Source organism: Lissotriton helveticus, chromosome 11, assembly GCF_964261635.1.
Source record: "Lissotriton helveticus chromosome 11, aLisHel1.1, whole genome shotgun sequence".
In the NCBI taxonomy this organism is placed as follows: domain Eukaryota; kingdom Metazoa; phylum Chordata; class Amphibia; order Caudata; family Salamandridae; genus Lissotriton; species Lissotriton helveticus.
The window spans coordinates 419297303-419311445 of NC_136072.1; positions in this window are offsets into that span (position 1 = coordinate 419297303).

Below are 14143 nucleotides of genomic sequence, written 5' to 3' on the forward strand. Positions count from 1 at the left end.
GGGAAAGCTACATGCCAACTGATCATACACCTTAAGTTTACTGTCTCCATCATTGGGGTGGAGTTAGGCAGTGGCGGGGAAGTCCAGGAAATCTTGCATATCAGTTTCAGCCACAAAAAGGCCTGCCACTTCATAACGGGTTGTCATTCATATGACTATAGCTGGTGCTAACATTCCTAGTTAGGAAGGCATAGTTGGTGAGGGCAACCATGTTTGAGTCTCTTGTATTCTACTCCACTTAGCTTCTTTAACAGAAGGCATAACTGAGCTCTATTATGTAGCACATTGGTTGTTTCAAGTGCAGTGAGGCATGTCACCACTGCTGCATGGCTGTCTTTGTACCCCATATCTGCTCTCCAACTTGAAAAAACAGCAAAGATGAGCATCACCCACAACAAACTCCTTCCCATGGCTTGACTTAAAATTGTCTTTAGCAGAGTGTAGTCCAAAGCAATTCCAACAGGATGCTTGATGGCGGCAAAGTTTCGGATTCCGTATGTGAGCAGTTGATACGGGGCGCCAACCTGGTGGGAGTCTGAGGCGCTTCGCTGTTTTCAGGCTGCCGGAATTCAAAGGCGTCGGGGAGTGGATGGTGCTCCTCCAAGCCAGAGGTCCAAATGGGGAAACGAGCACGGTGGCTCAATGTAAAATTGAACTTTGCCGCCATCAAGCATCCTGTTGGAATTGCTTTGTAATCCGCGCCGTGGACAAAGGCAAATAATACAACGTATTAGTGTTGTATAAGACTTACAGACATTTCTGTCCTGATGATGATCCCAGTAACTGCATAAAACGGATCGAAACGCCGTCGACTAAACATAACAGCATACACACAAATAATTGCATTTTAGGTGTAACTCATGTTCCTACATATTTAGCTTGCCACATTACGTTTAACTCTGATGCAAGTAACTTCTCTGTTTCGCCTAAATGTTTCGTAATTAGTTTGTGTTTTGATCTATGTGTCTAAGTTGTCACCCTCTCACAAATGTCACACTTTCTACGTATTGTTGTGGTTACAGAACTGTATCCTACTGGATATCATTACTGTCTCTAGACAGTTAATATAATTAATTATAAATACATTTCCTACCCGGCTGGGTAGCCTATATAGATTCCATTGTGTTCTATATGTATAATTTAGATTTAATCCTCTCTTTCACAAGGACCACTGTTCTATATAATACTATGTCCCCTTAGGTCCTTGTTTACCTTTAGGGTTCCATTGTTTTTTCATAAACAGCAGATGGGCGGCCAGCAAATGTTTTTCGTCCTACTCGTCATATGTCCGTGGTACCCTAATCTTGGTGAGGCGCACACTCCCCTACACCTCCATTGGATCATATGGAGAGCCACAGGGTCGATACAGTATCCTGTGGGGTAGGCTGTCTGCAAAATCCATCACGCTTGTCTCATGCTAAGGCCCCACTGATGACCCGGAAATCTTCAGAATCCTCTGGGGCAACATTATAGACATAGGCTCCTCACACTTGATATGGGGGGAGATTTTAATGTCACTGTAAACCTGACTCTGGATACGTCACATCCACAACCTCAACACTATGCTAATGCACAGAAGGCCCTCAAACACATTGTGGAGGAATATGACCTTATAGATCCGAGAAGGGACTTGCTACTCCACTGCCCACTCCACTTGGTCTCGAATAGACAACTGGCTAATAAACAAAGGGATAGCAACCGGGTTAACTCGTGCACCTCACCTCTCCCGCACATATTCGGACCACTCTCCTAACTTCCTAGGAGTCCTAACTTTACTACTAGTAAACTGAGAAAAATCCTAACTTTAAGACTTTCGGTATTCACAGAAGGCATTTAGGAGTCCTAAAGTTAGGACTCCTAACTTCTGTGAATACCGAAATGAGCAAGTGCCTTCTGTGAATACCAAAATGAGTAAATGCCTTCTGTGAATACCAAAATGGTAGTAAGTTTAGGATTTTGTCATAAGTTAGTTCTGTGTATCGGGCCCACAGACGACAGCCGGTAGATTTTATCCCATTCTTTGAAGACACAGCCATCGCATGGCTAGGTGACGGACAGAGAGAGTTCCTTCTTGCACACCACGAGGACGAGGAGATTATCTCGGCCATAATTCAACTGCCATCTGGCAAGTTTCCGGGACCGGATGGCTTCCCGGCCAAATTTTATAAAACGTTTTCGACATCTGCTTATCCCTATTCTACAACATGTGTAAGAAGAGGCTCGCAAATCGGGCATCTAGCCTCAATCAATGCGTAAATCATTGATTATTTCCCTACCTAAGCTGGGGAAGCCGAACACACAGGTGGATTCGTGTAGATCCCTATCCCTTGTAAACGTTGACGCCAAGATTTGAGCTAAACTAATAGCAAACCGCATCATCCCTATAATGCCTCTTCTGGTACTCCCTGACCAGTCGGGGTTCATGCAGACCAGAGGCACCTCCCATAACCTGTGCACCCTCTTCGCGATTCTTCTCGATATTGAGCCCAACACTAACGCCGCAGCTATTTTGTTAGATGCCAGTAAGGCATTTGACTCCCTGGAAAGGGACTATCTAGCCTTTGTACTAAATCGTATGGGTCTCCCTCTCCCATTCCTGGCCTGGATAAATCTACTTTACACGGGCATGAATGCTACAGTGCTGATCACTGGCAAATGCTCACCCACCTTCACCATAGGCCGAGGCACCAGACAGGGATGCCCCCTATCTCCCCTCATGTTCGCCTTAGCCATTGAACCCGTCGCTGCCAAAGTCTGCCAGCATTTCCGCGACCACGCCATCATCTACCCAGAAAGGCAAATACTAATTTATCCAGACGTGGACGATATCACCCTATATGTACATAACCCGGATGAAAGCCTGAATCCCATTCTCAGACTCTTTATCCTCTTTGGAAGTCTTTCCGGAGTCAATATCAATTGGGGCAAATCCCAAATATACCCCCTCACCGACTCCACTCCCAGATTCGAACCAGACTACCCCCTAAAATGGTGGGAGGACACGCTCACCTACCTTGGGACAGTCATCTCCCGTAAACGAGAGGAACTCATGAGGGACAATTATGGTCACGCATTAGACTCAATCACGGAAAAAATCACGTGGTGGGCCGTGCTCCCCCTGTCCATGGCCGGCAGAACCACTCTTATAAAAATGGTAATATTGCCCAAACTATTATACTTGTTCGTTAATATTCCCTACTCTCCCAGCCGGCACTTCTTCTCATCCCTTAAAAGCCAACTCATAAAACTCACTCGGGGAGGAAAATTAGCCAGACTTCGCTGGACCACTCTCACACGTCCCTTCTGCGAAAGCGGGTTCAAAATACCAGACCTGGAGTTATATTTTAGCTGCGCGCAAGCCCATTTCGCCTCATATTGGATAAACCCCCCTCGTACATGCCACACTTAGCAATCGAAGACGAATATATATGGCCGACCCCTTGCACTGCCTATTTAAGCAGCCCTGCAGTCCCGCGGCGTCTCGCCTCCACCACTGTACAATGCACCATCAGTGCATGGCAAGACCTAACGAACCTCACACAATGTGCTCTGTTGTATTCCCCCTTCTGCCCCTGTCCAGTAGACAGGATATCCCAGTTACACAAGAGGGCGGATGTTGCAAACCCCTCCGCAAATTATCAATACAATCCTGGGGATATCTCTACACTGGGGGTAAATTCTGAACAAGCTAGGAATTCTTCTGCTCTGTAATTCCCTCCCCCCTAGTGCGCCAAGACATTAAAACCCTGACGCCCTGCTTCCCGCAGGAACACAGTGGTGGCTGGTGACATTTGAAAGTGGTAGGGCATAAAATTATTGCCGTACTGCACCGCGACGAGCGAGCGCAGCGAGCGAGCCCGAACAACCTAGAGGGAGGGATCTCCCCTGAGAAAATTTTGAAATAGACAGTGGATAAATAGTGCATTTTCAAGCAAATTTGAGGAAGCAGGAAGGTTAATAGAGCAATACGAGTACTTAGAATATCTGACCCCATCCATGACTTTCTGAACCATGACAGCTTGTTTCAAATCTGCCTGCACCCACAGCATGGTTTAGTAGGCAGCTGTCACAATCCCATGTGCAGTCATATTTTTTTTCATTTCCCAAGGTTATGGCATAACCTTGGGAAATGGAAAAAAATATGACTTCTCTGGTAAATTGATAAAAATTCCACACAATAAAAATAACAGAATACGCGATCAAGCCTAGCTAACAAGCAAAGACATGTGTTTCTAGATTGCATTACATGTGAGAAACAAGGCAAAGCAGGAGAACTTTGACCTTCCAAAACAAAATGTTATGAATTTAGGTAATCATTTGCCTTTGTGACTAGCATACATGGTACAGTGCAAGAGTTAGCGCTGGGCAAAAAAAGCCTCAAGGCACACACATCCGTCCAACATCTTAAAAGGTAAAAGGTTATCATTTAAAGCAGAATGCAGCGAATAAAATGACATTTTAACATCAAACATGTAGTTCTAGGTACCTGTCAGTGCACTGCCGAATGTACTTTACTGCTTTCCACGCGAACCACTAAGATCTATCGCTCTGTTCAAACTCACCCCCAATGTTATTGCAACAGCCGAAATCTCTGGCAAGCCACAAACAAATGTATTCTCAGCACAGTAGCTCTTCAATTAGAAGCATAAAATAGCACTATATTTTTAACATCTCAACAGTCTAAAACCTTATATAAAAAGTTAAAATATACGTTAGGGTGGGAAAGCGATGCATGAGGGTGCAAGGGGTGGAGGGGCTGAGGGTTGTCACCCGGAGCGACTAGCAATGCACGCTGAGTCACTCAACGTTCTCACCAACTCTTTCGCTTCACTGCCTTACTGTGTCCCAAAATTATGCATCTCCAAAAAGTGTGTAACCAACATGAAAAGTTTGGAAAGCTGTGGTCTAGATGTTGTAGAATCGCTGGGACACCAAGGAACTACCCAAGGTGGGTAAGTAGGGCCCCAACGGAGGACGGGTGCAGTGTGAGACTCGACCGCGTGCTACGTACAATTCGATGGGAGAGTTGTGGTTGCAGTTTTAGTGTTTAAGGACCCTTCCCAGTGGATTACGAAGAAACCCTTTAGAACATAGGAGGTTGGAGAGCCACCCCACCCGTGGTTACCAAAGTACCAGAGTTACCTCTCCCAGGGAACCCGGGTGCACAGGGTTGAAGTGGCGTCAGAAACCGCTGTCATTCTCAATGGGAGTCTTCAAAGAAATGCCACTGCTGGAAAGAAGAAAAGTGTCTGTTGGAAACCACAGGTGGATTCTTGAAAGAAGGAACCTGAAAGCAGAGAGGACAGAGTCTGGGTCACTCAGGAATGACCAGGGACTCGATAGACGAATGCCCACAGATGTCAGGTGCTTCAGGTGCGAGGAAGGAGACCATGACTCTGTAGCCACGGGGAGTAGGAGAAGTCAAAGATGACCAGGCGATGGATACGCGTTGTCCCACAAAGGATGTTGAGTGCTGAGAGGTCGGTGTCCAGCGGGAGCACCAACAAGCCTAGGGAGCGGCAACCCATGAGGAAAAGCCGAGGAAGGTCACGGTCTGGCCTGGTAAGGACCAGGAGACTCACCAAAGCAGGCCTGGAGCAACCAGGGGAGCCCAAGAAAATCAGTGTTGTCCCTCAATTGGACCCATAGGCCGAAGGGACAGGAGTTGCGAAGGGACCTCTAGCAGTTTCACAAAACAACAGCTTGCAGGGCACAAAGTGAGAGAAGGCCAAAGTCCTTTGGAAAAAATGTGCACACAGGTTGTGGCTATCAATAGCCTAATGCACTTAGTTGGGGAATGCCGACAAACATATGCAATTGCAAAAGTGTGCGTTGCACAGGCGTTCAGGTTATGTGGTCCCCACAAGGGACACTGGCCTCAAACTCAGTGAGAGGGCAACTCAACCTCAACGAACATAGCAACTCACCTCCTGTGTTGCTAGAGCTTCTGGAGCTTGCAGGAGCTCAGGATCAGCAGACCGGTCAGGTGCATTACCTTGCCTGTAAATGCAGGGGGGTGACTCCTTCACCCCAAGGGAGATACTTCAGATGTCCTTGATGCTCCATAGGTCCTGCACGGAGCCTGTATGGTGCATGGGCACAGACAATGCTTTGGACGGAGAGGGAGACGAAGTCGGGCCTAGTCAAAGTCCAGAGTGTCCAGACGGTCGAAGTTCAGTGGTTTCTTGATCAGAATCTTGTTCACGTCGATTCTAGGGTCCTATAGCCAGATAAGCCCTTTTGTACCCACGGGAGAGGGTTGGACAGATTCAAGTGACCCTCCAAGGGGAGGGTCGGGACAGAGGGGTGGATACTCCCCTTTCCTTTCTCCAGTTTCACGCTAGAGCAGGAGTCAACGGCTCCCATGACTCGTTTTAACTGAACTATGCACAGGGACACCAAGTGTGCCCCAGATGCAGACTTTCAGGCACTTTGGAAGTGCACCCACCCAGCCCCAATACACTAAATCCTGTCTGGGAGGTGGTCACACCTCTCTGTGACTGGATTCCTATTGTCCTGCCTTACCCTGCTGGAGCTTGGCTCAGCAGCAGGAGGGGAGAAATGTGTCTCTGGTCGGCAGCAAGCATTCTGTGCTGCCCAGGTCGAGAAGGCTGGTACCGGAAAGACCAGTGACCCCACAAAGCTCGCTTCAGAAGGGTGAAATCATACCTCCCACACCAGATACCGGTGTGAAGGTATGATTCCAAGGTGTTTGATACCAAACACTACATGTTTTGTTTTAGCCGTTTTCGAGATAGCATTTACTGCAAGGATATAATGCACCTCTACCTATATGCCTGGCAATGTCACGGACAACCCAGGAGAATGGTCTCCGAAGTCTTCAGAGCGGCTCTGCTCATGCAGGGGCACCCTCTCATGTAAAACCCAGCACCCTGCCTTCAGGATTGTAAAGGCCTGCTATAGGGGTGACTTATAAGTTTTACGTGTAGTGTCCTATAGATATAGTAAACCTATATACAAAGTAAGTGGTGCAGGCACCATCTTACACAGGCTGCAATGATAGGCCTGTAGTTCAATTTTGCATAGCCTCTCATGGTTGGCATAATACATGCTTTAGCCCATGGGAGGCCTCTGGGGTACCTATGCCCTGGGTACATGTGTACCATATACTAGGGACTGACAAGGGTACCCCAATATCCAATCTGCAGTGCACTTAAGTACATGGCATAACATTTTTGGGAGAAAGCAGATAGACTGGGGTCCTGATTAGCAGGATCCCAGTCAGACTAGTCAAAAACCAGCAAAACACCAGGCAACAAGTGGGGATAGCCATGCAGTCAGATCCTACCTTCCTACACTGCCTCTTAACGAGGCAAATGGTGAGATGCCAGAAATCAAATTTTGTGTAATGCGATAAGACCACAACATTTCTCTTTTGTATTTGTATTCAGAACCTCCTACTGTACTTGCAAGTTGCATAGTTTCCTTCAATATCCTGTGAATCATTTCTACTAAGCCTTTAGCATTGAGGCAATGGCAATACAAAGTAGTTTTTATGTGGGTTATAGATAATTCTTTGAAGAATGCAGACATTTCCTCTGAAACAAGTTGCACCCTGTTGGCAGTTACTATGGTGCTGGGGATTCCTTCTCTAGTAAAGGCGTCTGTCAATAATTCAATCAAAGATTGTGTGTTAATGCTGTTTACTGAATGAGTGACACCCAACTGTCAGTGAAAGCCTACGAAGTCAAACATGAACTTTTGGCCACCTTGGGTAAATTGAGAGGTCCAATGGTCTCTAACCCTGATTTGTCTTATGGTTTAGACAGAACATCTACAGGTAAAAGGGGAGCTCTGCTAATAGATTTAAATTTGTCACTAGTGCTACAAGCATAGCAATCTCTTACCTTCCTCTCAGCCACGGTGCCCAAATATGGGAACCCGTGTTCATCTCTTATCTAACTTTTGGTCATGTTTCTGTCCAAATGGCCTTCATGGACAAATCAATGGTATCTGCACAAATACCTTCTGGGGGAACTATCTTCTCAGATCTACAGATGAGATTCCCTACTATGGAGAGCTCATTCCAAAATCAATGGAGTTCATTAGGTGTTTCCTTGCACTTCTCAGATCACCAATTCACTATAAAGTTTTTGACTTTCTTTACAATTTCATCTTTTCCCATGCTTTGCTCCCATTCATCCTTGACTAATGCCGGAACTGAGATTGCTAGCACTGTTTCTTCCAACACATTCTCTTCCACTACATTGTTCTCCACAGGCACGTGAAGTAAGCAATCAGCTATGTGGTTTAATGCTCCTGGAAAATACTCTACTTGGAAGTTGTAACCTCATTAGCCTAAGATCAACTTACAAATCCTAGGTGCAGTATTAGCAATGCTCTTAGTAGAAAATACAGACACCAAATGTTTAAGGTCTGTCCTTACTGTGAAACATAAACCCCATAAATACAACTTAAAGTGATTGATGAGTGAAATAACTTTATTCGGTAAAAAATGTCACCATAAAAGTATACAAATATATGCCATACATTTAAAATACATAAATAGATACTTCATTCAATAAAATTCCATCAATAGTGTGCATAATGTACAGTACACATAATATGTTAAGACCCAACAACCAAATATGCCTGTGATCTCACATAACTATCCCCGTACATATTGTTAGGGTACATATTTAAACAGTACAAAGATACCATCAAGTATCCTACCAGAGGCCGGCTAGGTGTTAAGCGGGGTGGGACGGGGCTTCATCCTCCTCATACGTGTCAGCCATGCACTACCCAGATATTTAGCTACCCCGCATACCATAAGGGTGGAGGACGTATCTGTGCAAAGTACTCGTAGGGCCATTTTGTGGCATCTAAGACCCAACCCCCTACATAAGGGTTTTAGCCAAACCTTCCTGGCAACTTTATATGCGGGGCAAGCAAAGAGGAAATGCGCCACAGACTCATTCGGGGCAGCACAACAAGGGCAAGAGTTCAACGAACCACCGACGTTGGTCCATCCCGAGGTGAAGTCATGCACCGGGAGGGTCCCATACCTAAGTTTTAAGTAAAGTGCTCTATCCAGAGGCTTTGATATAAGGTCTAAGAAGGCTTCCAGTTTTCTTGACCCTTTAAACTCTAAGAACCGCTCCGTGAGCAAGCCCCCTGTGCCACTACGCATTGCCTCTGCCTGAACCCATTCCCAGTAGAGTTTCTTCATCACTAGTTTAGGGGGTGGCGTTTGACTGGTCCATGCATCGCTCAAGCCCAAATGCACAACCAGCTGTCTCAGGTTGCTCAACCATCTGATCTTATCACTGGTATTGAGCAAAATGAGTTCGTCTAAAACAGCTTATTAAGGAAAACAGTGGTCCTTAGAAAAAGATTTTATCAGTACAATATAACATATAGACTCCAATAAGTACTATATCTCAGAGTTTTTCAGTGCCCAGCCGGGCCTGAATTTTTAATTTCAAGTATAAAGAATTTTTACAAAGACCACAGGGTCTGATTTAGGAGTTGATAGGGTACAAGCCTGCACCTATCCAAAGTACATTCGAACAACGTTCGAGGAAGGAAAGATAGAGGTAAACAAAGAGGAAGCAAAGAAGTTCAGGCAAAAAGAACATGGGAGCCAACTGTCCCTTGCATCATTAATAACAATTCACAAGCAAATTAGGACAAACAATAACTGTAACAAAATTAACATAATAGACAGGTTACAGAATTGTCAAAAAGTGTCGACGGCGTTTCGATCCCCCGGCTCCTATTGAACTGGGATCATCATCAGGACTTTCTAATTTATTGCCTGTAAGAACTTTTGTCATAAGCCTGTTTAAAGTAAAAAGTGGGAGGAAAGAAAGAGAATTCTTTTTACATATAACGCACTTAGTTCAGGACTTTTTACATTCAGACAATATTTCTTGCTGTACATGCCCAGGACGACCAACAATTGGGCGGACCAATCATGAAGGCAACCCGTGGCGAGTGAATAATGGCCTCATGCAGACACACTGTGTGACAACGGACAGCGGCGCAATCTTGTGAGTGTAAGTGAAGTGAAGGTGTCAAATTATATATTTGAAAGTGTTTACCGCTTGTGCATACAGGCAGTGAAGCACTCGTGGCGAGTTCAAAGATGGAGCTAGCGTATTTACCGTGTGAACGTAATAGTCGATTGTTAAACATACCTTATGGCGCAAGGATTACTCTTTAGTATCGAGTTGGAGTGAACGTAGTGTACATTGCCTAAGGATTAAAGGCGCGGGTCAAAAACGTGCTGAGCCGTTTGTATAGTGATAAACCAGTGGACTAAGTGCCTAAAGTTACCTCCGTTGAGACTCGGTAAGCATCAACCTTGCAGAGCACGAATAACTGCCTTGCAGCGAGTTTGAGGTACAATGCCTGGGGATTAAAGAAGCAAATAAGTATCGTGGTGGGCCGTTTAGGCGTGCCTGGTGGTGGAATAAATTGCAGAAAAGTTACCTCCGTGTCTATTTGATGGACAAACTGGCATCAGTCTTTAAAATCCATCCATGCCGCAGATATAAATGAATTGGGTTTGTGGGGGCAGAGTTACGATTTGCGCACTCTGTAAAAAACGAGGATTACTTGTTATAATATATTAAGAAACGGTGCTGGCGAGGCAAGGGGAGCATGAGAGCGCTCTTACCTTTCAATTGCAGAGAATACTGCTTTGCTCTACAGTCGAGCAAATTCCAACCCGGCGTGCACAATGGCCGCGAGCCGACTTCTCAGCAATCCGGAAGTAAAGTTCCGGCCGGTGTGAGATGTTTAAATAAAAGCAGTCAGGCACATAATTCTGTGGCGGCCATCTTGGAACGGTATAATATATGCTAGCAACGTGTCTAAGTGCTCACCTTCATGCATGTTTCGTGACTTTTAGAAACAATATCAAAACTATTTACATTTAAAATTAAGTCATGTCATTAAACATTTGAATAGCACATAATGGATGGTATTAATTCGCACAATAGTTCTAAACTGTAAACTCCAGTACTGTGAGCTTTGTGCAGTGGACCTTAGACAAAGGGAGATGGTAGTGACATTTTCAGCCCAAATAATAATTCCTTCACTAATTCATTATTGCTGCCAGTATGACTCTGTGATCGAAAGAAAGTACAGAAGAACCAAGTCTATTTTTTCAGAGTAAGCCAGCCCAATCCTCAGTACGATTAAGTCCATTCTGGATCGTGTCCAGGAGGATGATGCATTTGAGTTCCTCATGGTTGAGCAGTTGGCTCATGTTACCACCTCTCGCCGGTAACTTCAATGACTTTAGTATGGTCCAGCGGAATTCGTCTTCCTTGTGTTTGGCGTCAGTAAAGTGATCCACGAGTGGGGCATTAGGAGTTTGGCAGCGGATGCGGCTCCTGTGTTGGCAGATCCTTGTTTTTACCTTCTGTGAAGTCTGGCCAACATACATTTTGTTACAGGGACATTGAATCAAATATATTACATTACAGGTGTTGCAATTAGACAGAGAAGAGCAAAAAAAGTTCGTCTAAAACAGCAGCATAGTTTGTAAGCTCCCTGGTCCTTCTCAACCGTACCCAAAATAATAGTGGGCGCAGTCGCACTAAGTCTTTAAAGGAGCGCCTGCCTAAATCTAGCCGTAAAGGGATTAGCGGAGTTGAGACTGGGAGAGCCACCAGGTCCCTCAGGAATTTATTTTCAGCTGAGGCTAACTCCGACACATTCTCAAACCCCCACAGCTCAGAGCCGTATTGGGCGGCCGGTAAAATCTGTCCCTCATAAATTGCCAGAGCCGGTGCCACAGGTTTACTCGACGATTCCCGGTATTCTCTCAAAGTCACCCCTGAAACTCTTTTATGGCTCAATAACATTTTGGCCAGATGGTTCTTCCAGTTCATTCGACTATTAACCCGAACCCCCAAATAGTCAAAGGAATCTACCAGCTCCAGAGGTGTCCCATTGAGCGTGAAGTTGTTCCTAAATCTTTTAGAGGGAGAGAGGGCCATAAGCTTAGTTTTGGAGGTGTTGATGGTAAGACCTCTATCCGTGCAAAAGGTACTAAAACGGTGCAAAAGTTTTTGGAGTCCCACGGGGGATTTGGAGATCAATATGGTGTTATCCGCGAAGAGTAGAGTAGGTGTTTTTTCCCCCACCAGGGTTGGCGCGTCTGCATCTTCCTCTCTCAAATGGTCCACCACACCGTTCACAAAGAGAGAAAAGAGGGTCGGCGCCATAACACAACCCTGGCGGACTCCACTCCTCACGGGCACCCTATCTGTCAATTGTCCCTGGTTGCCCCATCTAATCCTCGCATAATTCCCCTCGTGGAGCTTTACAATCAAACCCAAAAGAGGCCCAGGGAAGCCCATATTCTCTAGCGTATCCCACAGCCTTGCTCGAGGGACCAGGTCAAATGCCATCCTGAGATCTATAAAGGCACGGTAGAGGCTACCCTTATTGATGGTTACAGATTTCCAATAGATGGCAAAAAAAACGAAAGACCTGGTCCATCGTGCCTACCTTTTGGCGGAATCCAGCTTGAAAGTGGGAGAGGACATGTTCTTCTTCCATCCAGGTTCCCACCCTAGAGATGATGACCCTGCTAACCACCTTCTGAATCACATCTATCAGACTGATTGGTCTGTAGTTGGCAGGGTCGTCTCTAGCCCCCTTTTTAAACACGGTGACGACCTCTGCCCCCTTCCAAGAGTCTGGCACAGGTTGTCCCTTGGCAATCAAGTTCATTATAAGGGCAATAAGTTTGGCCCAAGGAATAGGATCTTCTAACAGGAGGTCCCCTGGGATCCCGTCCGGGCCCGCCGCCTTCCCCGGGGTAAAATGCCTAATTGCCACTACTAACTCCGAGGGTGAAAATGGATCCTCAAGCACCAGTGGGAGTTGGTCCCTTCTCAAGGGGTCTAAAGGGGGACAAGAGTGTTCTTCAGCTCCACCGTACAGTGCGGAAAAATGGGAGAACCATTGTTGGCTTGTTATATGGGTAGCTAGTGGTTGAGAGCTCTTCTGCCTGGTTTTATTAATAAGCTCCCAAAACAACATCGAATTCCTCTTACTAACTGCGGAGTTAAGATCCTTCCAGTGTTGTTCTTCCCAATCTCGTTTGGCCAATACCATTACCCTTGCATAATCCTTCCTAGCCGCTCTAACTAGTGAGGGATCTTTTTTTAGCAGGGCAACTGTTAGCTCTTTCCTTTTTCCCCTGCACTGAGCCGTGTACCAAGGGTTGCTAGATATGGAAGGTGGCTTATTTAGTCTTCCTCTTTTCCCCTTGGCTAGAAAATGTTGGCCTCCTTCTTTTATTGTGTTTTTGTATGCAGTGGCAAAAACAAAAGGCAATTCCTGGGCATTTCCCATTCCCAGTTCCAGGGCCCCCAATTCAGCGGTCAGATCTGCCACATGTGACTTAATACTCACAAGCTGGTCTTCCTGCAGGTGGGCCTTGTCCCATTTCAGCCTTCGGTTACCATTGTAAGGGACAACCTCATTGGTTGTCCTCAAGGGGGCGCTCTTCACACATCCATTTAAGGTGCCCCACCTTAGCTTGGTACAAAGGGGATTGTGATCACTGTCCTGCGTGGGTACCACCCCCATGTCTACCAGATCCCTCCATATTTTAACGTCCAGTAAAATATAGTTGATTCTTGACGGACCAGTAAGCCTGTTAAAAGTCATCGCGCCTGCACGGTCGGACATAGTCCTACCGTTCAATGCTCTTAAGTTATGTTCCCTGGTAAGGGCATTAATTTGTATTGCCCTTGCTGACCATTTTCTAATTGGGGCTAAAGACAGGGATGGAATGGACCATCTAAAATCTTCCTCCTCAGTGCCCAAGGGATCATCCCCGCTAAGGGGCTCGAATGTACAGTTAAAATCCCCACCCACTATAATTTTAGATGATGGAGGGCAATTGGCTAATGCCAGATCTAAACACGATAGTGTGGGTGAGGCTGTGTCCCCCGGTGTCCCTCTGGAGTAGACATTGAATAAATCAAACCTGCTCACCTCATTTTGTCCCCTAATTGAGAGGTGTAGGATATCCGTACATGCTGAATTATGACTAACAACTTCCCAGTTCAAATCAGTTTTAATCCAGACCAACAAGCCTCCCACTGGCCTGCCCTTCCCACAGCTTGAGGCGGGGGAAAAGAAGGTTGAA